Here is a 27,378-nt window from a genome sequence, read left to right as displayed (position 1 = left end):
CATGACTTAATATATTAATCAGACAGACTCTTTATTAGTTGCTGATGTGGCAATCATTAATGAATGGCTTAGCTGATCATGAGTCATACATCTTATCTGTGCATTAGTTAAGCATGAATTAATGAATATTAGTGCACCAGTATTGTAAAGTGTTACCCCAATATCTTTGCCTAGACAGTTTCAAGGGTCTCGAAACAACATGCAGTTTCTCACAGTGAAAAATTCTTCACTGTGAGAAACTGCATGTTGTTTTACCTAAACAATAATCTTTGTAAACTTAGCAGGCACATGCTTTTGTCCCATTTAAAAGCTGACTAAATTCTTATTGAACGATCACTATTCATGCATCAAAGTTTATCAGTTATCTGAAATATGGGCTGCACTTGTTTGTGAAAGGCCACAGTGGGAAGAGGCAGAACAGTTGAGCACGATTTTTCTGAGAGTGGCACAGCAGACATGAGGGTGTGAGGCAGCAGTGAGCATGCGGCAGGACAAGAAAGAGAGTGATTTAAATTGTCATGTTTTCTCCTCCCCTAGTATACCTCACATGCAGGTAACTTGGCACAACAGGGCTCTGTACTTGCCTTGAGGTATCGTGTAACTCCAGTATCCATAGAGCCAGGAAAACATACGTGCCATATAGGAGTGCAAAGATGATCAAAGGAATGTAGAAGTAGAAGTATAAAACTCAATGATGTTCAGAGCCACCCTACTAAATATGGTCCATAGTGTCTTTATCAGAGTTTCTGGTCTACAGGTCTGAAGTCAAATATTGTTTTTGTGAAGTGTTCCTTGAGATCATATTCTCTTTCTGTAGATAGTAAAAAAGTGTGATGCTTAGTTGTCAGAATATGTTGTCAGTTAATTGCAATTTTTTCTTGATAATTTTTGACTTGTTTCATTGGTTGTAGTATTTATGTCCCATCTGATTTTTTTCATGTCATGAAGCAACATAACAACTTAAAGAATACTGCAGGCTTAACTACTTTGCCTGCATACTTCATGGCTCCTGGCTATAGTTGTACTGATTTAGGGCTGTCTGAAGTTTAAGCCATACTTTATTTGTTTTGTGGCACAAGTCCTCATTTCAAACGAAATGATCAGCTTGCCAGTCTGGGCATCATCCACTCCAACTCTAATTGGGTGAAAGCAATGCAGGGTTTTGCAATATAATCACCCTCACTGCCATGCTCTGAGGTGACAGAAATATAAAGCAAGCACCATTGCAATGTACTTTATGGGCATTCTGCTTTTCTGGAGACAGATTTAGATCAGGTAAAAACAAAGCTGTTTGAAATCGTCAACTGAATCTGATATGCTTGGTCCCTCTAATTTCTAAATGAGAACCACATTTCCTTCATTCTTGTGGGAAGCTTATCCGGATCCCTGTGTGTGTGTGTGTATATGAATATGCACACACACACAGAACTTTTTATTATAATATCAGAGTAGTGACTTACCTGATTTGAGGGTTGAAACATAGAATCCAAACTCCCATACTTGACTCTGTCTTGAATTCTGTTTGAAAACGACAGAAAGCGAAGCTTCCAATACTCTTAAAAAACAAAAAAGAAACACCAAAATCTTTTTGTAAACATAACAGACAAGAATATAATTAAAGAACACACAGACTCTTTAAAATGATGATTACTGCAGCTCAGTCTCGTACTCCAAGGTGTGGCTATATCATATGTATGGTGTTGGGGCTTCCTGAAGTCAATGCTTCATTATTTATTTATTTTTGGCAGAATTCTTTATTGCCTATCAAGACTGAGTGTCACATCACCCACCCCACCAAGGTACATGCTGAAAAAGGCAATGATAACGTGAAAATGTTTTTTTTGATTACATGCTTTTCAACAGGAGAAGATTCTTGCTAGTAAAGTAGGGCAGATCTACATTTGGTCTTACTGACAAAAGCAACAGACTAACCTGAAGAGCTTGGAGGAGCTCTCCAAGAGCAGAAACGTGAGTCTTCATTTTCTCCCTTTGGCCTTTAAGAGGTTACTGAGAGGGTGAAGTGACTCTAGTGTTCCGATGTTCTGGGAAAGGACAATCCACACAGCTGTGCACAGGGTAAATGCAAAACAAACATGCCTTGCACATGCTTCCCTTCAGCTGTCATGGCTCCTCTTTCAAAGCCCCATGCTGAACAGGGCCTGGCCTGCTACCACGACCAAACCATTGGCCCCTCAGCGACTCGGAGTCCATGCACACTCGTGCTCTCGGGTAGTCTTTTTAATTAAGACAGACATCTGTGACATTTGTGATTAGGGATTCTGTGATACAACGGATCAGCCTGTGCTTCGTGTTAGCCTATCTTTGACTAAAATGGAGCCAGAAGGGGGGTTGATGAAATCCAGGCCAACGCTACCATTTGTTTGTGTTGCATCGGTACACTCATGCGCCATTAAACGAGCTACTCTGCATATAACTTACAGATCACAAAAGTCATCACATTTGCATTTAGCACCCTTGTACTTAATTTGAAGTTAAATCAAAAATATTAACTAAACATTTAAAAGGGCAATATGTGGACACTGTGGAGATTGTGTGAGAATAGATTAGGAGGAAATGTTAGTTGTCAGATAGTAACTTGCAGTTGCCTCTGAGTTACGCAGATGCTTAAGTCATTCTATGTCCTATCTCTCAAAACGTATACTACTGAAGTAGGCATATCCAAGTACTAGAATAATATAATTCTTTATTTTGTGTGGTCGCATGTACAGTGTATTTTAAGCTTCATTTGGATTCCTTCCTTGCTAAAAAAAAAAAAAAATCAACCTTGGATATTTTCTTTTGTAAAATATCCTTATTAGAAATATATTATTTTATGTGTGACTGGCGATTCTTGCATTTGTTGTACGTTGGGGTTTTGGGGGAGAAAATGCGATAAATCTGGGTTTTTTGTATGTAAATGAACCTAACACTGTTGTTATGGCTTTAAGCTTAATGTATGGCTTTTTGAATAATTATTTACTTCCAAGCTTGTTTATGTTCTCTATATATAGTGTGATTTATAACAGTAAGTTATTGCACTTACAAACTTCTTTTAATGTTTGAATTGCTTTAAGAACATTCGGATCATATCTGATTTCAGCAGAATATCACTTAAAAGTACAGTGAGTACTCAAGCTACAAAGTAATCAGAGGACATAATGGTGAAGTATTACAAGCTTATAAATTGATTATTGTCCATGTGGATTTTCAGTTTTCTTCACATCCCAAGAAAAAAAAACAAAAAAACAAGCCAGACATGAGGTTGTATATTTTGTATAAACTGGGGCTGTACAAATCAAAGCCAGTGTAGTGGAAGGCATTGTAACCACAGCTCAAACTACTACCCAGATGATCTTTGAAAACATTTTGCTTATGCTCATTTTGAGTGAGTCACTCTCCTCCAGGACATTTCCCATTATACAGTAACATACTGCTGCCCCAGTCAAAACCTGATCCAACAGAAGACATCATTCATTTAGAGCCACTGCAGACTTCAAGTTTAAACTGACTTGATACTGTGTGCTTTAAAAGTCTACATTAAAAATTATAACCATTACAGATGCTGGGTGTTCTAATGTGGATGTGGACATTTCATTGACATTTTGTTTATTTTTGTTTTGTTTTTATCTAAATGCAGAATAAAAAGGAAAAAATAAATTTAGTACATTCCTGTGTAGAATATTATCAGTAACAGTTTTCTTAATTGACATCCTATGAAGATACACTGCATAGTAAAAGACCTACAATTAGTAGGTTTGAAATTATAATACAGACCTTAAAAAGCTTGTTAATTGACCCTCTTTAACCACTGACATTTCTCAGTGTATATTATGGAACAAATATTAGTAACAGGTGACTGCCTAATTGTGGAGAGGCAATATTCCGACCAATCAGATGGTTCCTACTCCAACAACAGGTTAACGCAACGGAGATAAGCCTGAATCCTCACCTCTGATGCTCGGCTCAGTGCTCCCTCTCAAACTAATTTTTATAAGTAGAAAATAAAAAATTCAGTAATTCCTATAGCAGTTTCCCTAGGCTGTAAAACACACTTCATAAGGCCGGGAGCTGCAAATCTGGCTCTCTGCTTGTAATTGATTATTCAGAGACATTTCCAATCCCTAACTTGTTGCTGAAACCTTCTTACCAGATTTTCACTTTGTTCATGCAGGAAGAGTCAGTACAGGAATATATTTCTCTTCACAAGTTCACTCCGCATGGAGATGAAACGAATTTATCTCAGACATGCAAACATTAAATATGTAAGTTTGACCTGCTGTGTTTATTACACATAAAAAATCTTGTCAAAAAAGCACATAAAAATAATAAAAAAAAAAGAACATAAAAAAAAGCAAAGAAAAAATATGGAGAATACATTTTTTTTATATTACATTATATTTTGTTTTTATTGTTTTTCCGTGTGCTTCGAGTAGGTCTACTGTTTACAATTACAAAAATGCCATAGTTTGTTTTATAGAAATCATATTACATCTATCATGGTAGTGAAGATCCATGCTTCCATGTATTTACTATAGTCTTGTTAAAAATACCATAAAAATAAAAAATTAATGAATAAATTAAAATGTTCAAAAAGGCAAATGTAAAATATATTAACAATATCACTTTTATTATTAGTTGCTGTCTTCACATTTTCATTTTATAGGCCTCAGATACTGAGACTGTTTTAGTCTCAGACTTAATGAAGACATCGATGGAGTCAACAGATGTTTTGCCTACTAATGGGATACCTTATTAACTAAATATTTTTTTATGTTTTTATAATTTTGTGTACATTTTAGAAGTGTAATATTTCTTGTAATGTTGCTTACAAAATATTAGTAGATTCTTTGTTTTGTAGGCCATTTTTGTTCGTGTAAATGTCCTCATATATTTTATCTTAAATTAAATTAAATTTAATTGAATTCAAGAAACGCAAGGTATGGTCTCACATTCATGATGCGTAATACTGCATCCACTGTTTGTCAGTGGGGCATAATATACTTTTATCCCATCACAGATATGATATCATCCATAATACAGATCAATTAGTTGAGTTTTTAGGCTGTGAAGAACAGATCCAGATTTTGACATGTCTTCCTCACAGTCATCCAAAGGTTACCTCACTGCATCGTCCAGTTTCAGCAGCTGTCCTCAATACTAAAAACATGACAATAATTTATATAGTACTTAAGGTCCCAAACCACCACCAGCACAACAGCACTTGTCTTCAGTCATTAAGTCAGATAAAGAGTGAGAAAGACAAATGCTGGAGGGATTATTGTCTAGTTTGAGAGAGACAGAAGTGGTCGGACAAAGCCATGGTAGTGTCACAGACTACCAATGTTGGGAAAACATTTGAGTTTCTCTGGGAAGTCGTCTTTATAGAGGACAGGATCAGCACGATGCTCAACAACCTTCAGAGGCATTGTGCCAAACACTGAGGCAAACTTGTTTTTGCACTCAGACCTGGAAAGGAAAAAGAAAGAGGCTGAAAGAGTGAAGGCAAAGCGCAATATGCATAATAATACCAACGTTTTTCCAAGCCTCAAATGCCAATTATAAATGTCTGACCTGAAAGAAATTTTAAAACATAAATAATTTTTTTAGATACTCTTTTAATTCCTAACCAGTATGACTTTCTTATGTGGAACACAAAAGGAGATATTAGGCAGAATGTTAGTCTCGGACTTTCACTGCTTCTTTTTCCATACATTAAAGTCATTTTATGCTATGGTCTATTCGAATACTTGAATCTGATAGGCTGGAATGCATACGTTAAAACCCTTTTAATAGTGCATTACGATATTAATGCACCTACTCTGCTGTCCTCTTTAATGGAACAATACAATCTTGAAATCAACAGTGAACCACTACAGGAAAAAAAAAGAAGGAAGAGACACCAGTGTAGTCCTGATTCCGACCTGAATATAATTAGGAATGCACCTGCACTTTCTCCCACTAGAGGGCGTTTCTTGATCACGCATAGCTGACTGAAGCGCTGAATGCATTTTGCGGTTTAGTTGTTGCGTGAGGACATACAGTATGGTGATTTCATTCTAAATTCAATAAATCGTGCAGCTTCAACGGGTACCACAATGATGTCTCAGAGGTCAAAGTATACAGGTTTCAACTTGTTTTGGGTGGTTTCTCCCTTAACCGTCAAGTCCGCAACGCTGTTTTTCCTTTTAAAATGAAAAACAAATGACGGCTTTAACTAATCAGTGCTGGCAGGTGACCATGGTACATGTGGGATAATCCACGGCTAGATGTGCCTTAAACATCTTGAATGCACTTCACGGTGACAACCAATGTTTTTTAGTCTCCACACTGTGCATTAATAAGTAAGGGATAATGTACAGACAGCTGGTTGATATCAAACAATAAACCCCAACAGGGTGATAGGACCCCTACGCGAAGCGGTTCTATTGGTGTTTATTTTGTGAAAATGACCATCTGACTCCTCATTTTTCAGCCAATTACAAGACTACTTGCCAAAGAAATAAATAAATGCACTTGAAACATAGATTTGAGTTAAAATTGTTTTAGTAGCTTACTTGTAGAGACCACACAGTGATCAGAGCAGGAGAGATGGCTCGCAGATCCCGGATGAGCGGTGTGATACGTCTTAATCTCCGGATGTGCGGTTGTTACAGAGCAATATCTGACCACTGGATGGTGCCATTGACCAATCAGAATAGAGTATTCCAGAGAGCCATATAATAAAATAGTAAACACACACCTTGCCGTGAATGAACACTTACATACCAAAACATCTCCTTGTGTTACACTGAACAAAATGATATGGATATGGAACAACATGAGGGTGACAATTGAAATTTTTTGGTGAAATATCCCTTTAAAAAAAGACCCAAAAGTATCATAACGTAGTCTATATGGCTTGTGCGCCATTTTACAAGTCTTCTGAAGACATACTAAGTTTTGATGAGACAACTCAATATGTCATTTTTCTGTGAAAATCTTGCCGTCAATTGTGCGTTAAGAAATCAATTATAAATGTGTGTTTACAACAGCTTGTGTGTTTATGCAAGAAATTTCATTTTTTTTTAATATGCTACCATTGTTGTATTGAAAGGTTGGATCAGGATATTCTTTTATGTTATGCATGGATTGGGGGTGAAATGAGGATGAGCAAATTTTGACAGAATTGTCATTTTTGGAAGAACGATTCCTTTGACATAGTAAGAGCTTTTCACAAATACTGAAAAATGGCTCTGTTGAAAACACACATTTGTGAAGATTCATGCGTAGTACACAACTAACTGTAATATCCTTCCTGTAAAGTTGTCTGACTCATATGATCAAAGAAAGTAAATGAGTAAATTAAAGAGAAAATCAAAGTAATCAGAAGAGAAGATGTGTATATGAAGGCTACAAGGGATCAGATGTCCTCAGGATTCATGGCATTCTCTGAGCAGTGCAAAACCCTGCATTTATGACAGAAAATATATCAAAAGAGAAACATGACCAAAGGCAGGAACCCCTTCATCAATCTAACCAGTGTGACCTTCAAAGGGTTCAGCAGTCAGTGGAGCCCATGATTGGCTGCTGCCACTCCGTATTCACTTCCAAGGTCAAACAAGCTCTCACAGGCCGGTTTGGAGTAAACCAGACCCCTGCTTTAATTTCTCAAACATGGCTTAGAAGTATGAAACCAATCATCAAGACTTATGGTTCAGTAGATGAGGAAATTCATGGAAAATCAATTCAAGCCTTTTTGATGAAGGCTTCGACTAGTTTATACCTATATTGTAATTAATTAATGATTTGTTTTCATCATCTGACAGACAGGACTGACACAGCTCTTTGAGAGGGAATGCTGTTTTAAGGTTTATTAAATGTAACGTTTTGATCTGAGAGCACAGGAAATATCCCACTAGACTTTGGAAATGCTAAGTGGAGCATTTTTACTCTGCCAGGGGATGCAAATTACTCTCATAAAAAAACTTTGACACACAAGTGCAGACACACTAATAAAAGACCTTTTTGAATGCATGGATACTGCATCATGAACTAGAGTTTGGCACGCAAGCATATTTCAAAATGGACGGAGAGGAGAACAAAGTATTGAGTCTCCCTAGTGGCTTGAGGCGTATCTCCTGTGCAGAGGTACAATGAGCCAATTGATGGTGAAGCCCACAATGTGTTTCAGATGCAAGCAAAAGCCATGCCAGGGTCAGAATGCTGCCAGAACCCCTTCCACCACACAAAAGGGGATCCCGGGTTTTACTGTACCTCTCCACCATGCGTGTCTGGTCCAGAGACAAACCATCAATCGCTGTGCACTCCGGGCACTTGAATTTCTTACGAGTAGTAACCTACAAAGAGGGGAAAAAAATGCTTTGAGATTCTATTTTTTATTGAGTTTGTGCAAGATTATCTGTGCTTAAAAAAGAAGATTGTGAAAGACATTACCTAACCTTATTACCTAAAATCTGTCTGTAGCACCCAATTTGGGGCTCAGAAGTCATAACACTCTCCTCTTATTAAAAGACAACAAAATCTGACACAATTGATAAGGTTGTTTAATAATGAACTGGTGCTGCAATGACAGGACACTGTAAAGAGAATGCGTGTGAGTTTGGGTGGGAGGAGATGGCTCGATGACAGGTCGTTTAAGTCAGATGTAATGAGAGAGCCATTCGTGCCCGTGGCCTAGCTAAATGACCATATCTGCCGCACTCATTAGAAGAATGATGTATGACCCCTCTGTCCCGTCCCTCCTTACTCAACACACACACATGACTGACACTCTTCACAGTGGGAGCGCAGGGTTGGGGCACTAGGAGGTGTTGGTGATGTGGGAATGTGGAGGAGAGAGGGGAGAAGGTTCACAACGTGACTGACTGCAGAATGAACGTGCCCCAGTGAGCTTAGGAAAACAGAGCACAAAGGAGAGAGGCATACAGTGACACCCAGATAACAGAGGTTAAGGCTAGTGCTTTACAGGCTGCACAGCACCTGGACAGAGCAACTGCAGACTAGAGACCATAGAGGCCAGGGGAGAAGGGTGAGAGCTGATCAGAGACAGTGCACTAGGGCACCCTGTCAGTACGGCCGCATTCTTTAAGGAACTGTACATTCCGGAAGTTGTAACACTCTGTAAGTAAATGCTTCTCACAATATGACTGATTCAACGGACCTTAACGGGGCCATTGTTGAAAGTCAATGAAAAACAACTTTGCCTTGGCCAAAGACATCCACATGACACTTGTCAACATAGAACAAAAATTAGAAAATGGTAAACTAACTGATTGGCTAACCTCCTTGCATTTAAGGTTTCTGTGCCATTCATAAGAGCATACTAAACTGCTTAATAACTATGCAAATGGGGGTGGTCTTGTGAAGATTTCTGAATGACCCGTTGAAGCTTGAAGGGGACAGATATTATAAGATTTTATCTTCTTTCTGCTCCCTTTTGCACATGGGAATTTAAATTATGTAAAGAAGAAAATGAAATGTTTTGTGTTTTACCATGGAGCAATAAAAATAATGTGAAAAAAAAAATATGAATGAAGCTTAGTTTCCCTAAATGATCTGGGTAGGCTGGGAAGGGAGCTATGAATTGAGAATGTTATAATATGTCTATATAGCATATTCAATTCTTAATTCAAACAAGTAAGGTAACTCTTGTTTTCTGTCATATTGTCTTTCGAAAATTCCCTCCAAAGTAGTTCAAAGTAGAATCAAAACCAACAGCCACTATCGGTTACAGTCTTTGAGGTCGTGTTTCCTTTATTGGGGCTTTGCCAGTGATGTTGGACACAAGGAAATTCATAGCAATATCCACACAGTTCATATGAGCATCCACCCAGTTCTTGATGTCTCCCGGCATCTTATATGTGTAGAGATAGTGGAAGTACTGGAAAGGAAGAAAAATAAACTTAAGTGAAAACATTCAACCTATAAACATAACCAGCTATGTTTGAGAATGTAATCCCTGTACAAATTAGTGACCTTCTGGAAGAGAAGGATGGAAATCAGCAAGAGTTTTGAATTACAAGTGAGATAACCTCTGAACCACTGGACCCCACCACAGAGGGAGGACCAGGACACAGAGAAAATGAGCATGCATGTTGTATTATTTTGGCAGAAAGCAACAGCGGTCTTAAAGTGAGAGTTTACGGACCATGCCATAGTTCTGCGCTCTACTGTACCTTATGATAGAATGCAGCTCCAGTCAGCACCATTGACACTTCATTGGTCCATTCAGATTCATATTTCCACTGCCAATCTCATGGTCCCACAAGTGGAGCCTTCCAGGATATCCAACCAGCCTGTCAGTGAACTCACGCCATACCCTCAAACAGGGACACAGAGGACATCTGAGAAATCCAATAAAGCCTGTCACAATCTTCAAAAACATGCTGGATCAGTCAACTTTTCCAACATTAGGGTGGTTTTAGATAATACTGCCTTCAGGAAGGTAAACCTTGTATATCAGGGGTTAATCAATTAACTTTTGGTCTAACAGTTCGTTAATCCCACAGATGATAGGTAGCCCTACAGTATGTGATGTAGAAATCCTTGAATGTCATTCCCAAATGGCATAAGCAGCTAGTTTTTCAGCCAGGCAGCCATTTCTAAAGCTGTCTTCCATTTCATATAATTACCCATAAATTACACTCCATTCTCTCAATAGTATATAAATGCCTGCAGGTGAGCTGAAGACAAGCCTGTTGCTATGAAGTGTATTACTTGTCCTGTCATCATCTTTTACAAATCAAACCCATAAGAAGAAAAAGCCTAAATAAAAATAGAGACTACAGCTGCAAAGAATGCTTTGAGATGCAGAACATAGATTTGGTCAATGGTGGATGGTTCAAGAATCACAATTTTGCTCCATCACCATAGTGCCTATGAGGAACACAATTAACCCCAGGCTGCTCCGGGGAAAGCCTCTGCAAATAGTAGTTGGGTAAAAAGCATCTACCTGTACTTAAAGATAAGTAATGTTAGAAAACTACTGTAGTTATTCTGCTTGGGGGGATTTCAAGATGCCCATCCAATCTCATACATTATGTAAGCTATATTACATAAGGGAAACAATGGTGAATCTACAAGGGTTGGCTTTCCTAACTAAATTTCCTAACTTTCCTAAAAAAATAATGGGGCTAATATTACCCACCACTCTTTTGCTACATTAGAAGATTGGATTTGGTAAGAGACAGTGCCACCCTCTGAAAATGTAACCACTGGTTTGTGCTGGACAGTGTTACTGTTGAAAAATAAGTAGTTTACATTGTATTTGATCTAAAAATGTCATAATATTTGTTTTAGAGGTTGACTAACTGATTTTGATGATAATTGGCAAAACAATTAATTAATGTTATTTGAAACGTTAATTGATATTGTCAAAAAAAAAACGGATACTTCGTCGATAGATTTTTCCCAATGGGCAGTGCAGGAGGCACACTTTATACACACACACACACACATATATATATATATATATACATACATATATATACATACATACATACATACATACATACATATACACACACACAAACTCTTTCATCTGGTGAATGTATAGGCTATAGAAAGCTTAATTTGTTAATTACTTACAGGTAGAGCATTGTAACAGACTCCGTCACATCACTGTTTATGGACTAATGTATGGCTATTAAGACAGGATGTTGTAAAAGACACATATGAAGCAAGACATTATAGAACGTTTATTTATATGAAATTTACTGATTGTTGAGTTCATGTTGATTTTGACTGACGGGTCAAAAATCAACAAGGATTTAACATTCATTAAATCGATTTTAGAAGTTATCAGCCAATGTATCGGTTATTAGCCATTTCCACCACATTAGTTATCGTATAGGCAAAATCTAATGTCTTCTTCTAATTTGTTTTGCTTTAATTCTGTCCTGCCAATTATTTTCTTATAAAACTTTTTTTGAGGAGGCACTGCCTTGCCAGCCTCTTCAGAGAAAACAAAACGGCAAAACCTATTTGATTTGACCAAATACCAGCATACTGGCATACTTCATGCTTACAATTGTACTATACCATAATGAGAGCAGTGGGGAAATAGAGATTTCTTCCACCAAATATGTCAATTTTCATTTTACCTCATATCCAAACTGCAGCTCATCTGAGGTCAAAATGATAATGTCGCCATCGATGGCTAGCACAGCTTTTGTCTTGATCTCATCAAATGGAAAGAAGCGTTTGCTGAGCTTGTTTTCTTTGGTGTGGACCACTTTAAGAGGTACTGCAACTTTGGGCCAAAGTTGCAACTTTTGTTGTAGAAAGGAGAGTATGAAAGCTAATAATAATAATAATACACTGTCTGTGTTCTTTTGGAGAGGATGAAAACTTTGAGAGATGGCAGCAACTGTGGAAAAGAGAAAGTGGGTGGATAAGTTTAAACACATCAGTGAGTAAAAGCACATATGAGTCTGACCACACATAAATTCTTCTCAGGGCAAAAGAGACAAAGCTCTTTATTTTCAGTTGTATAAGAGCTTGGAATGAGTTCAGAGTACACAGAAGACAGATGGCACACACAGTGTCACCTAATAAAACTGATGAGAGAGAGAGAGTATACTGGAACTCAAACACAGAGACCCTCAGACTGAGGAAGAGTCTGCAATTATTACTCTATCCCAAAGCCTAGTTTAGAGACCAGAGAAATCTCAGGAGATTCTGAGCTCATATCTGATTGAGTCTTGTTGGGCCAACAGTCCTGCCTAGCCAGTGTGTTCCACGAGATCACAACAAACTATGAAGTAAAAAATAATAAGTATTTCCTAACTGCCAGAAAGCCTCTGTGGCACCGGACGAAGACTGAAAGAAGAGCCAGATCTTCTCAAGCAAGAAAATTAGACCTGTCGCAACCTCCAAGCCGGACACAGAGGGTTTAGCAAAGAAAAAAACAAACACAGACAAGATGGAGTGAGGACAAAGATGAGTACCAATTTAACAAACTAACTCACGTAATCCAGAGGTCCACATATCTATTGCTACAGTGCCATAAGGACCAACAGGAATCTTGAATACAGCAAACAACTTTTGCACCACAATGCCTGTAATCGCTTCCTTGCAATGTACAGAAAATTGCCAAAATAAGTTTGGGCTATACTTCATGTACAATCATTTTAAAAGAGCTTTAGAAAACTATATCCCTTGTGACACAACCATATAAAAGCTCTCCCTCAGAGACATATTAAACCAATTGAGAAACTCCCAAGACACAATCCTATTGCCAGAATGTCATTAAAATGATAAACAGTCAAGACTTGGGCAGCTACGGCTGCTGGAAATAAACAAACACAATCAGCAATGGAAAAGGGTGAGGAGGAAATCCATCTTCATCAAGGTCTGAGCTCCAGGTTGACCCGTGAACAGACCTTATTAGTTCTAATGGGTCACAAAGCCTGAGCCTGGCATCAGTGACGCCTCTAATCAAAGGAAACAGTGAGCCATTAGTCCACTTCAAAGTATTTCCCTTCATAATGACATGACTAAAATCTATGGAGAGTATATATTTAATTCCCAATTGCTCTATTTTTCCATACTCCGAGGACTCCATAAACAGACGCATACCTAATCGACTTGTTAAGCAGAATAATTAGAGGCAGAGCCACAATAAATAACTATTAATATCAGCTTACTTTGACAAATCTCTAATGGGCCATAAATTTGACCACAGCTCTAGGAAAGGGAGGCCGTTAGAGAAACAATCTTTTTGGTTTCATAATAAAGTTTAGGGTGGGCGTCTAGTGAAACACACCATAAATCAAAATGAATTAAAATACTCCTAAATTATCTAGTCTTGAGCAATGGGACCTCTAGACATCAATAGATCATGGACAGCAACAAGCTAATATGAAAAGTGAATAATATTTAATGTCAAGCCATTTGCCAGGTAATGTGCCTAACACTTGGTTTCACACTATATATTTGTAGATAAACCAGGGAGGTTTGGCCCCAGACCCAAACATATCATGCTTTCAATTATCCATTCTAAAGGAACAAGAGTTTGGCTACTCACTGGCTTATCATTCATCTGTTCCATATCAGGGGTTTTATGTCTTTTCTGAAAGCTGCACAAATGCATCTCATATTGGTATAACATTTTCATTAATTTGGTGCAACAGAAGGTGCATTTAGTCAATCGCTATCAAACGAAATGCATTTTGCATGACTTGAATGTATATCCTTGTTTCCACCCCATTTAACCAATGAACTAGAAACATTTTAATTCACTATACAAATTTCCTTTTCCATGTTTTAAAGGTATAGTTCACCTAAAAATGAAAACGCTCTCATCTCATCTTTTACTCACACTCATGTCACATCTCAGCTCTTTAGGTCCATACAATGCAAGTGAATGGTGAGTAAAACTTTGAAGGACATAAAGGCAGCATAAAACTAATCCATAAGACTCCAGTCGTTAAATCTGACTTCAGACGCGATATGATAAGCAATATGACGATGTGATAAGTGTGAGTGAGAAACATCAACATTTACACTTTCACATCCACATCCTGGTATAGAATTGACTTTCAATTTCACATTCAGCCACCTACTGGTTAGAACTGGCCAAAGGTGAAGATTTATAGTATAAAAGGACTTATATATTGATCTGTTTCTCACCCACATTTATCATATCACTTCTGAAGACATGGATTATACCACTGGACTGTTATGGATTACTTTAATGTTGCCTTTACGTGCTTTTTGGACCTTCAAAGTTCTGGTCACCATTCACTTGCATTGTATGTACCTTCAGAGCTAAGATATTCTTCTACAAATCTTTGTGTTCTGCAGAAGAAAGTCATACACATCTGGGATGGCATGAGGGTGTTTTTTTTTTTTTTGGGTGAACTATCCCTTTTAAAGAATATCACAGTCAAATTTTAAAACAATGGCAGTTGATTTCTTAAAAGCTTACAAAAGTGAATGAAAGATTACAAAAGGACTCAAAAATACCACAAAAGAAGTCCATGAGACTCGTGGGTAATACACGTTTTGTGAAGCCATAGATACAAAGACATGCTAGAACATGCATTTAGTTTTTCATTTAACTATTCCTGTAATTTCCATGACTTTTTCAAACCTGGAGATCAATATAATCATTATTATTCTCAAGTGTTCACACTAGAATGTGTTACTGACCTTCAGGAGGGCTCTTGTTCTGGTTGTTCCACACCACCAGTAGCTTGGCCAAACACGGAACCTTTGGAGATCTCAGTGATGACCCTAAAGAGTCTTTCGATTCCATCGTATGTCAAAACCACAGCCGTGAACCCAGGTGTCCGTGGTGGTATGAGGGGAAGGAAAAGCAGGCTGTTCACACTTGACCATTTCTGTTGGGAATACACATAACCACTTCACCAGCCAATTCACTTTCCATGCCTTTACCTAAGACTTAATGAGCAGCTAGATAATCTCCAGCCCCAGCCAAAACATGGCTTTATTTGGAAACACATTTGGACTAGCACAGCCTATAAAATATAAAGATTACTGAGAAAGTTAATAACCAGCAGTGGTGAGCAGGTGATTAAAAGTGGCATGGAATGTAAAGCTTACGAACAACAAAGGTTAGGACAGAGTTAACAAACAGCTGGAGCAGCATGCCATGACCTTTCAGTGAGCCAAAGCATTTACCTAAACTTTCAACTTCAAACTTAGGCAATATGAAAGTACAATGAGCATCTATTAGCTTGCAAGCCAAGCAAAGATTTTACTCTCCATAATCTAGAGAAATATTATGAGATGGATATAAAGCTATCCTGAAAGCATCTCCGCCATTAAAGTCATCTAAAACTTCTATCGCAGTTAAATCCACTAAAGGCTTTGTGTGTAAAGGTGCTACATTCCTTGTGGTAATCTAAATTTTGAAAAGAGGATGGATTAAGAAAGAATGTTTTCCTTAGCTGACCTGAGTGAAACCTGGCAATGATTTTTGGAGAAAAGGACACAACGTGGAGAAACAAATACACTAAGATATTAAGAGCAGTGTTTGCATTGGCTAAATGAAATACTTCCTTGCTTTAGGCTCTTTGTCACTCCATGGAATCCTTCCATCCTTTTCCTGTTAACTGCTATGTATCTGAATTCGATTAGAATGTTAAACTTCCTGGTGTTGTTCTCGCAATAAAATGCAAACATCTGTTATCCGCCAAATCTAGATCAAAACATCAATGAGTCTTCATATTTCTTGTCTTTTTCCCCTTCTTGCGAAAAAAGGATAGAAACCGAGCACCTAATAAGACAGAGAAGCTTTTCTCACCAGCAACTGGGATTAACATAAAATCACAGAAACCGTTGTAGTCCACACCAACTGATTAGGGTTAATCTAATCAAGACATCAACAACATTAGTTGCCTGTCATTTACGGATGATCGGTTTCACCATGACTCCAGAGTAGAGATGCCACATTTCCCAGGCCTTCCACATCATTCCATAATATGCTGAATTACTTCTTCTATACATAGGCCATGAGCTGTCATATAGTTAAAGGTAAGATTGACATCAAGCATTTGAAATAGGTAATTGCAGTCCAAATTCTAAATATTGGAGAGTAGTCTGCCCCGCCCCAGACTCAAAGCTCATGCAGGTTGTCAGAATGTTGACATGCAAATTAGCCAACTCAACATCCATTTTACAGGATTTCTGGGCTTTAAGCTGTCTTCATCTTCCAAAGGCATCTCCAATATGTTTTACTACGCCTCTGGTCATGGTGGTTTTTAGATGGATGGTGAGGCTTTTTTAGGTCGGTTGGAATCTGTTATGTCTGATCCAGTTTGTTTGCTGGCTTCAGTGGTTGCAGCATGCAGTGTTGTTTGCCTGCAAACTTGTTCAAATCTGGCAACCCGGCAGTGTCTAAATACTATTGGTTTGTGGGGAGTGGGCGGGATCACACGGGACAAAACATTAACAGAAATTCCGGCCCGGAATGGAAATTTCAAGGTAGAATATACCCAAGCCCCAGCACTACCAAGATGCCACTGTTGGGCCCTTGAGGAAGGCACTTAACTCCAGGTTGCTCCAGGGGGATTGTCCCTGTAATAAGTGCACTGTAAGTCGCTTTGGATAAAAGCGTCTGCCAAATGCATAAATGTAAATGTAAATAAATATACTGGCCGTAGCATTGTTATCGGAAAAGCTAGAATTTCAACTTGGCATTTTTCCTAATTTTAAATGACTTTTATTGGTCATTTTATGATTTAGTACAGTAAAAATATTACAAATAGCACCTTTAACAAAGCAATTAGATAAATTAGACTTTTTTCATTTGCTTATCTGTTTTACATACATTTCTACTTTATTCCATATGTTATTCTGTATGTCTACAGTCTTTGGGTATATATACAATTTGTTTGTGGTCACTGTTAATGCACTAGACCACCAAAAAAGCAAGTTTAAAACAAAGTCTTAATTTAAAGTGAAACACCTCTTAATATTGACAATTCCGATTCAAATTTGGACTTGCATTTCACATGTTGCTATTTATCCTGAGCTGTTTTGTTGAGAGTGGAATTTTATGAATGCACTCTTGTGAACTCTGGTGCAGCAGGGGTGCAGATGAGTCCTGGCAGGACCGGGGTGAAGTAGGGGTGCTGGAACGCTATCGGCGTCAGTGGCTGTCTCCTGCCAGTGTGGGGCTTGGCTCATCTTCCTGGCCCACTTTAAAACAGCTTGTAAACTCCCAAAGATGCACGAACTGGAGCCCAGATCAAGTGACGCTGTAAAGTAAATATTGCGAGCACTTAAAGGGCCTCTGATGCGGTCATGAAGACTGCTGTTTATTGGCTTGAAGGATAAGGACTGAACGCAGGCTGACTACACACACACTTTCTTTGCCATTTCATGATCCCTTTGACTTCATCAGTGGAGAAGAGACACAAAAAGATGCAAGAAATAATGAACAGCTTACTGCAACAACAGTATTAAAGACTATTTTAGAAGCTTTGGAGCCTGCAATATACTGCACTTAGCACTAATTCCTGTTTTACATCACATGCCGAAGCAGTACGTGAGCAGAGCCTAAGTGGTGTGTCACGACAACTTTGGCAGCAAACAACGCCTGTGCTTCTACACCAGCAGCTTTTTTGCTGCAGAATCTGCTCAATCTATACAGAAAATAAAGTTTAAATGGCTATCAGGAGTGAGCTGTTAATAAGATTTACCAACTTGATTGTGATTAAGTCTTATTTACATGACGATAGTGTAATCTAATGTTGCCTTGTAGAACAATTCCATGCAGTGACAACCAACACAACAAGCTCTGCTCATTTCAAACATCATTTAATGAAAGAGGGAGGATGATGAGCATTTGAATGTTGTTTTGCTCAACAGAGGATGGTTTGATCAATCACACTTTTTTAATATAGCTTAATTATATTGTCAGAAATAAGTACTGTAATTATGCACAACCATTGAATACAGATATATCTTTGTTCAAAACACCAGACAAAACATTTTAAATATTGAGTTCTCACAAAAAGGATGCACTTCCAAGAATGTGTTAACTCTCCAGGTAGAGGTAAATGCTTTCCATGCTTTTTTCTGTTAATTTATCCAAATAAAAAGAGTTTCTCCACAGCAAGTCTTGTGTCATCCATCGTCAATACAAGACCGAGGTAAGTTCTAAATTTACTGACCACACGTGGAGTCACATGCATTTGTTTAACTGTTAGCACTACCTGTGTATTTGAATACTGCTTTTAACCCTTTAGACCTGCTCTTTATAATAATAGTATATAACAGACAGTTTATTTTGATTGTTTAAGCCTATAATATGTAGTGTACTCTACAAAATTATTTTCTTTTTATTAAAATTTTGTATTGATTCAAAAGTACACAACTGAGAAAAACACAACACATACACATAGACTCAACATTTAACAATTAAACCCCAATAATATCCCTCCCCAATCACCAACCCCACCCTAACCCATATGAACACCACTGTGGTCACATATAATAATACACACACAAAAAAATAAAATATAAAATATATAATAAACATACTCATCCTCATCCCATCCCCAAGAGTCCCCAAAAACATTAAATAAACATTTCCTGACAAACAAGTCCCTAAACCCCAGCCTTTTATATGCCACCTCCTCTAAGTTGCAACCCCTCCCCATCTCCAAACACCACTCCGGAAATGATGGCGCTCCGTCTGACTTCCAACCCCTAAAAAATATTTCCAACCCTAAGATCATCATAGCACCTGTAGCATGAGTTATTACTCAATCATGAGAGTCCTCCAGGTTAAGGAGCAAGGGGTTAACAGAGAAAATGTTGAATGAAATTCTCAAAAGATCACAATACTCCACTCTCATACAGGTTACCGAGTGTAGTAACCCTGCCTCAATATACACTTTGACCAGCAAAAAGGGGACTTATTAATACATCATTTAGGGTTCAGCAATTTGCTCGAGACAACATTTAAATAAATGTCCAAATTAAACACTATGGACACTTTTGTCCATACAGAGTGCAAATGCGAGATAATGGGGTGTAGCTTAACTTCTCCAGTAGACTTAATAGAAAGGCTATGCAATGGCAATATAGGGGCAAGAACTAGAGATTATAGCAGGTGGTTGAATTTTGGAATACAAATAATTTTAATAACATTAACCTTCTCAATCAGAGATAAATGTAATAAAGCCCACCTGCACACATCACTCGAAAACCTTTTTATTAAGGGTTCAAAATTAACGTCTAGTTTACGTATGTAACCTCCGTTCCCCGATGGAGGGAACGAGACGTTGTGTCAGAGAAGCGACACAAGGGGTCTCTCTTGAGCACCGATATTCACCTCTGAACTATGAAAAAAGGCCAATGAGAGTTGGCAACCAGTATTTGCATGTCCCGTCCCCGGACATACGGGTATTTAAGTGCCGCAAATACAGGAGTTCATTCAGGATTTTTCTGAGGAGCCGGAAATGGTCCGGCCACAACAGGGGCTCGGCTCAGCGACGTGGCAGGGGAGACACAACGTCTCGTTCCCTCGATCGGGTTACATACGTAACCTAGACGTTCCCCTTCTGTCGCTCTCTCCACGTTGTGTCAGAGAAGCGACACTAGGGGTCCACTTAAAAAGAGCCATGCGCTGAGCCATGTACGTGATCCGCTGATACAAGAGTGAGCAGGTATTCCTACGTGTAGAACGACCAACTGTATCAGGCTGCACGTACCCTTCCCCAATGCCCCATTTAAGCCATCAGGATTCCTTATCGTTACCCTGGAGGGGAACAAGGTGACGGCCGCCAACATGGGAGCGGGCCAGCCTGGCTGGGCCTCTTTTCTCTCTATGTTTCTCGCATAGAGCAACTACGGCCGGGGCCCTTACACGCGTGAGGGAAGGGGTCTTAGCCCTTATTAGGGCGGAGAAGACCCTCGTGGAGGCCACACCTACCCGGGAGGGAGGCAAATTTTAGTGGCAAATACATCGCATGGCCTATACTTAGGTCTTATCTTGGAACAGTAGTCTGGCGGTAGATCCAGCCTCGCAGAGGGGAAGCATACAGCACGGCACCCGAGGCAGCTGTAACTGCCTAAGGAAAACACGAGTCAACTCTCGTGAGGGGACAGAAGCGTGGTTTTACACACAGGGGAGTCCGAACAGGAGGCCTTACCTGTGGGGCACCTATACCAGTACAGGGTAGCTAGTGGTACCCGCAGTGGTTTGGGTCGGCGAGTTCCTCCACGAGAACTGCGACCCACGAGGGCTAGGGAAGAGTCAACCAGTGTCCCAAACCTGGGATCTCCTGGGAAAGAAGAGCACTGTTTCCCTGGTTAGGGGAAGGGTGCTGGGTGCAAGCGATTCACCTGGTCAGATCGTGGGCGTGCCACCGAGTTCTACAGGCTCGGTACCTGAGAGAACACAGGGCGATACTGACTCAACTTCGGAGATTGTAGAATCTCGTAAAAGTGTTAGGTGTTGCCCAGCCCGCTGCTCTACAAATGTCTGCTAGGGCAATGCCCCTAGCTAGTGCCCACGAGGACGCAACACTCCTGGTGGAGTGGGCTCGGACCCGCAAAGGGGGGGGCACGGCCTGGGTGTGATAAGCCAGGGAAATGGCGTCGACAACCCAGTGGGCGAGTCTCTGCTTGGAGACAGCATTCCCTTTCTGCTGTCCCCCAAAGCAGACGAAGAGCTGCTCAGAGCGTCTGGTGCTCTGTGTGTGGTCCAGGTAAATACATAAGGCACGTACTGGACACAGCAGTGAAAGGGCTGGGTCTGCCTCCTCCCAGGGCAGCGCTGGCAGGTTCACCACCTGATCCCTGAAGGGTGTGGTAGGAACCTTGGGCACGTAGCCCTGTCGCGGTCTTAGGATCACGAAAGTGTCCGCCGGACCGAACTCCAGGCAAGCGTCGCTAACAGAGAACGCATGCAGGTCCCGACCCTCTTGATGGAAGCGAGCGATCAGCAGGGCGGTCTTGAGAGAGAGGGCCCTGAGTCCAACTGAGTCAAGCGGCTCGAAGGGGGGTCTCCGGAGTCCCATAAGGACAACCGAGAGATCCCAGGAGGGAAACAGGTTAGGCCAGGAGGGAGTCATCCTCCGGGCACCTTTTAGGAACCTGACGATTAAGTCGCGCTTACCAAGAGACTTGCCATCTACCGTGTCGTGGTGGGCCACGATAGCGGCAACATACACCTTGAGGGTGGAGGGGGACAGCCTCCTCTCCAGCCTCTCCTGAAGAAACACGAGCACTGACCTAATTGCGCACTTCTGCGGGTCTTCCACTCGGGAAGAACACCAGTCCGCGAACAGATGCCACTTCAGGGCGTAAAGATGCCTGGTCGAAGGGGCTCTGGCTTGGTTAATAGTGTCTATGGCGGCCGAAGGTAGGCGGCTAGATCCTCAGCGTCCGATCCAGGGACCAGGCGTGGAGATTCCAGAGGTCTGGATCGCGGATGCCAGAGCGTGCCCGTCCCTGAGAAGAAGGTCCTTCCTCAGGGGAATTCACCAGGGAGGGGCTGTCATGAGGAGCGTGAGATCCGAAAACCCACGTCGGTTGGGCCAGTAGGGGGCCACCAGAGTGACTTGCTCCTTGTCCTCCCTGACCTTGCATAGCACCTGTGCAAGAAGGCTCACTGGGGAAAAGTGTACTTGCACAGCCCGTGGGTCAGCTGTGCGCCACAGCATCTGTCCCAAGGGGAGCCTCTGTGAGGGCATACCAGAGCCGGACAGTGGGAGGTTTCCTGGGAGGCAAACAGGTCTACCTGGGCCTTGCCGAACCTGTCCCAAATCAGCTGGACCGATTGGGGTGGAGCCTCCACTCTCCGCCCGGGCAAGTTTTGTCTTGACAGCGCGTCCGCTATCACATTGAGGTTGCGGGGATGCGAGTGGCGTGCAGTGACTCCAGTCGCTGCTGACTCCAAAGGAGGAGGCGGCGGGTGAGCTGTGACATGTGGAGGGGCGTGCTCCGCCTTGGCGGTTTATGTAAGCCACCACCGTGATGCTGTCTGTCCTGACTAGGACATGCTTGCCACGAATCAACGGAAGAAATTTCTTCAGGGCAAGAAAAGCGGCCAGCAGCTCTAGGCAGTTGATGTGCCAGCGCAGCGACCTCGGTTCCACCGGCCTGCAGCTCTTGCGCCCGTTGCACTAGCGCCCCAACCCAATTTGGAGGCGTCGGTTGTAACCAGAACGCGACGGGACACCTGCTGCAAGGGTACTCCTGCCCGTAGAAAGCAGAGGTCTGTCCAGGGTTTGAAGGTTTGGCGGCAGGCGGGGGTAACTTCCATGCCGTGCGTGCCGTGGCGCCATGCTCGTCTCGGGACTCGAGTCTGGAGCCAATGCTGAAGTGGTCTCATATGCATCAACCCCAGTGGCGCGGCCTCCGCGGAGGATGCCATATGCCCCAGGAGCCGTTGGAAACATTTCAAAGGGACCACGGTGCCTGGTTCGAAAGAAGCGAGGCATTCCAGCACTGACTGAGCACGCTCGTTGGAGAGACGTGCTGTCATTGAGACTGAGTCTAACTCCAAACCGAGAAAAGAGATGCTCTGGACGGGGTGAGCTTGCTCTTTTCCCAGTTGACCTGAAACCCTAAACGGCCGAGGTGCTCGAGCACCTGGTCTCTGTGTCTGTATAGTAATTCCTGCGAGGAGTCCAAAATGAGCCAATCGTTGAGGTAATTGAGTATGCGTATGCCCGCTCCTCATAGCGGGGCAAGAGCGCCTCTGCGACCTTCGTGAAGACGCGAGGGACAGAGACAGGCGAAGGGGAGGACCTTGTACTGATACTGGCCGTGACAGCGAACCGTAGAAAGGGTCGATGTCGAGGCGAATTGAGGCGTGGAAGTCACGCGTCCTTCAGGTCTACCGCTGCGAACCAATCTAGATGCGGCTTGCCAGATAGAATTTGTTTCTGGGTAAGCATTTTGAGCGGGAGTTTGGACAAGGTCCGATTGAAAACTTCGCAGGTCCAAGATCGGTCAGTATGCCGTCGCCTTTCTTGGGTACAACAGTAAGGGCTGTAGAAACCCTTCTTCGTTTCGGTCGGAGGACAGGCTCTATCGCGTCCTTGATTAGAAGGGAGGCGATTTCCTCGCGCAGGGAGTGGGCATGTTAGCCGTGCACTGCGGAGGAGCGAACGCCCACGAAGGAGGCGGAGACCTGGCAAACTGAATTAGCGTAACGAGTCGGATGGTCGGTGCAGCCACCGTGGCGAGCTGGGCAGTGAAAGCCATGCCTCTAAGCTCCGTGCTAGGGGCACCAAGGGGCGAGTATTTTGGGCGTACCGGCGGGGCTTCGCAGCGGTGCTTGAACAGGTAACGCGGCATCGGGAGGCGCTGTGGTGTCCGAGGCTCTGGTGCTGAGAATAAACTCAAAGCACTTATCTTGTTCAGCGCACCGGCAGGGGCGGGTTCAGTGCTGAGGAGGAGGGTCTGATGCTGGCGTCCTCTGGACTCGTCTGAACCGGCCGGCCGGGGAACAGTCGTGGGGCTGAGGGCGGAAGCACCGCATCCTGGGCGCTGAGACTGTTGAGGCCTGAAAGCAAAGTGCCGTGAGAACGGCATTTGTGGGCCATGTGACCCAGAGGTAAAGGAAATAGCTCTTTTATTGAGAATTTGGGTACAAATTTGAGAATTTGGGCAAATGAAAAAAACAAAAGATTCTCCTCCCGGCCCTCCACCGGGGGACGGAGTGGTCTTACCACCTCCGGAGCCAACTTCTTGTCCTCTGGGTCTGCTGTCTCAGGGACGCTTGGGAGCCTTCCGGGTCCTCGAAGGGGTCCGTGAGGCAGGGGCGTCACGCTTCCTGCGGTTTGCTTTCGGCGCCGGGGCTGAGAGCTGGGCCCAGGTTGGGGCGGAGCAGAAGGTCTTCTGGCTGCGGGAGGACGCCCTCGGCGAGCAGGTGGGGCCTGGGCCGTGGCGGCAAGCTTGCGCGGCATGATGTCTTGAAATGGCCTCCGTCTGCTTCTTCACCAGGGAGAACTGCTGGGCAAAGTCCTCAACGGTGTCGCCGAAGAGGCCGAACTGGGAGACAGGGGCGTAGAGGAGCGAGTCTTGTCAGCTTCACGCATCTCAACCAAGTCCAGCCATTGCTGGCGTTCGCTGGACCACCAGAGTGGCCATCGCCTGCCCGAGTGCCTGCGCTGTGACCTTCGTCAGCTCTCAGGGTGAGGTCGGTCGCTGAGCGCAGTTCCTGCAGCGTGTCGGGATCAGGGCCACCCCGTGCATGTTGCGAAGTGCCTTGGCTGGTGGACCTGCAGGAGAGCCATGGCATGCAGAGGCGGAAGCGGCGTCGGTAGCGCTGTAGGCCTTAGCGGTGGCGAGGATGTTGCTCTACAGGTCCAGGAAGGGAGTACAGGGCGGCCCGCCAGGTGGTAGTGCTTCGGGACATAAGTGGAGCGCAACAGCTCTATCCACCTGGGGATCTCCGTGTACCCGTGGCGCTCCGCCGTCGAGGGTGGCGAGGCGGATGAGCAGGTGGCGGTGCGCCGAGTGGAGAGGGGTGCTCTCCACGAAGGCGTCAGCTCATCATGCACCTCCGGGAAGAAAGGAACCGGGGCGAGGCTGTGGCGGCCCACGCCAAGAACCAATCGTCCAGCCGTGATGGCTGTGGGGAGGATGGAGGGTTCCAATCCAGGCCCACGCTGTTGGCTGCCCGGAAAGCATATCGGACATCTGTGCGTCGGCCTCCTCCTGGGCGTGCAAGCCCGAAGACGGCAGCCCAGAGGAGCCCTCAGCATCAGAGCCCACGCCCTCCGATGTCGCGGCGAACTCATCTGCTTCCATCGCAAGAGGGTAGGCAGACTGGCTGTGAGGCGAGTCGCTGCCACCTCGAGCGGGGACGGGAGTCAACGAGCGTGCCGGGGCGCGGGTGGTCCGAGGGGGCATACCTGGCGGAGCTGCACCCACTGCCATCCCCAAATCGCCTCCATCGCCAGCCGCATTGTCCTCAATCCCGTGGGAAGAAGGAGCGACGCGGGGGGCGGCTGGAGTGGCTTGCTTACGGTTGTAAGCAAGCTGCGACACTAGCGTTGTCATGGTCATGTTCTGCTAATGAGAACATGAACCATCCACAAACGCAGCCTCAGTGTGATCACTGCCCAGACACCGCGAGACAATGCCTGTGGCCGTCGGAAGCGGAGAGTACTCTACCGCATCCAGGAACAACACAGGGGCGGAAAGGCATCTTTATAAAGATGCGTCCTTAAAAGGACATTCAACGCCGCTGTGTTTTTTGCTCTTTTAGAGGAAATTACTCTTTTAAATAAAATCACTCTTTTATGAATGAAAGAACTCGTGAGAGATCTTTCTTATCTGCAACTGTCGATGCGCTCAGGGGCAGGAAGTGCACAGCTGTGCAAACAGGAGAAAGCCACTGTTGTGCGCCGTAGAATCCAACAGCATGCAGCAGAGGATAGCAGGAACTCGGTGTGTAAAACGCAGCAGTCTGCAAACACGACCATCGGCTCGAAGAAATTTTCTGAATGAACTCCTGTATTTGCGCCGCTTAAATACCCGTATGTCCAGGGTCGGGACATGCAAATACTGGTTGCCAATTCTCATTGGCCTTTTTTCATAGTTCAGAGGTGAATATCAGCGCTCAAGAGAGACCCCTAGTGTCGCTTCTCTAACACAACGTGGAGAGAGCGACAGAAGGGGAACTAACTATTAAGACAAATGTTCTGGGAATAAAATGGCCAAATACATAATGCCCTGTTTGGGCCTGCTGGAAAGCCATTACTGGGCAGTACGCTGTCAGAGCCAAAGCTTCGGATTTAGACTAATTGACTCTGCATCCCAAGAACTTAGAAAAGGAATTAATAACTCTATGGAGGCAATGTATAGATCTAGTGGGGTCGTATATGAATAATAAAATATCATCTGTGTAAAGCAAAAGCTTATGCACCATACCTCCTGCCACCACTCCTGGAAAATCATCTTCCCTTCTTATTGCGGCTGCTAATGGTTCCAGGTCAAGACAGAACAATACTTGGGAAAGAGGGTAACCCTGCATGGTGCACCTATCCAGAGTAAAATAATCTGAAATTAATCCTTTTGTTTGTATTGCCGCTACAGTGCACCCGAAAAGTATTCACAGCGCTTCACTTTTTCCACATTTTGTGATATTACTGCCTTATTCCAAAATGGATTAAATTAATTATTTTCCTAAACATTCTACAAACAATACCCCATAATGACAAAGTGAAAGAAGTTTGTTTGAAATCTTTGCAAATTTATTAAAAATAAAAAACAAAACTCACATGTACATAAGTATTCACAGCCTTTGCTGTGGAAAACTTTGTTGAAGCATCTTTGGCACCAATTACAGCCCCAAGTGTATGTGTATGATGCTACAAGCTTGGCTCAACTATTTTTGGGCAGTTTATCCCATTCTTCTTTGCAGGACCTCTCAAGCTCCATCAGGTTGGATGCAACAATCAGTGTACAGCAATTTTCAGATCTCTCCAGAGATGTTCAATCAGGTTCAAGTCTGGTCTCTGGCTGGGCCACTCAAGGACATTCACAGAGTTTTCCCATAGCCACTCCTTTGTTAGCTTGGCTGTGTGCTTAGGGTTGTTGTCCTGTTGGAAGATGAACCTTCGCCCCAGTCTGAGGTGCAGAGCATTCCGGAGCAGGTTTACATCAAGGATGTCTCTGTACATTGCTGCATTCATCTTTCCCTCGATCCTGACTAGTCTCCCCATTCCTGCCGCTGAAAAACATCTCCACAGCATGATGCTGCCACCACCATGCTTCACTGTAGGGATGTATTGGTCAGGTGATGAGGTTTCCTCCAGACATGATGCTTGCCATTCAGGCCAAAGAGATCAATCTTTGTTTCATCAGACCAGAGAATTTTGTTTCTCATGGTCTGAGAGTCCTTCAGGTGCCTTTTGGCAAACTCCACGTGGGCTGTCA

At 42.8% G+C, this 27,378-nt stretch overlaps 1 pseudogene; it reads right to left on the bottom strand.

The window, feature by feature from the left end:
• Nucleotides 1-43: 43 nt before the first annotated feature.
• The window catches only part of LOC127629678 (exostosin-2-like), a 54,148-nt pseudogene continuing 26,813 nt past the window's right edge, over nt 44-27,378 (bottom strand).

This window comes from Xyrauchen texanus, chromosome 1 (genome assembly GCF_025860055.1).
Source record: "Xyrauchen texanus isolate HMW12.3.18 chromosome 1, RBS_HiC_50CHRs, whole genome shotgun sequence".
Lineage (NCBI taxonomy): Eukaryota > Metazoa > Chordata > Actinopteri > Cypriniformes > Catostomidae > Xyrauchen > Xyrauchen texanus.
This window is presented reverse-complemented; position numbering and strand designations above follow the sequence as displayed.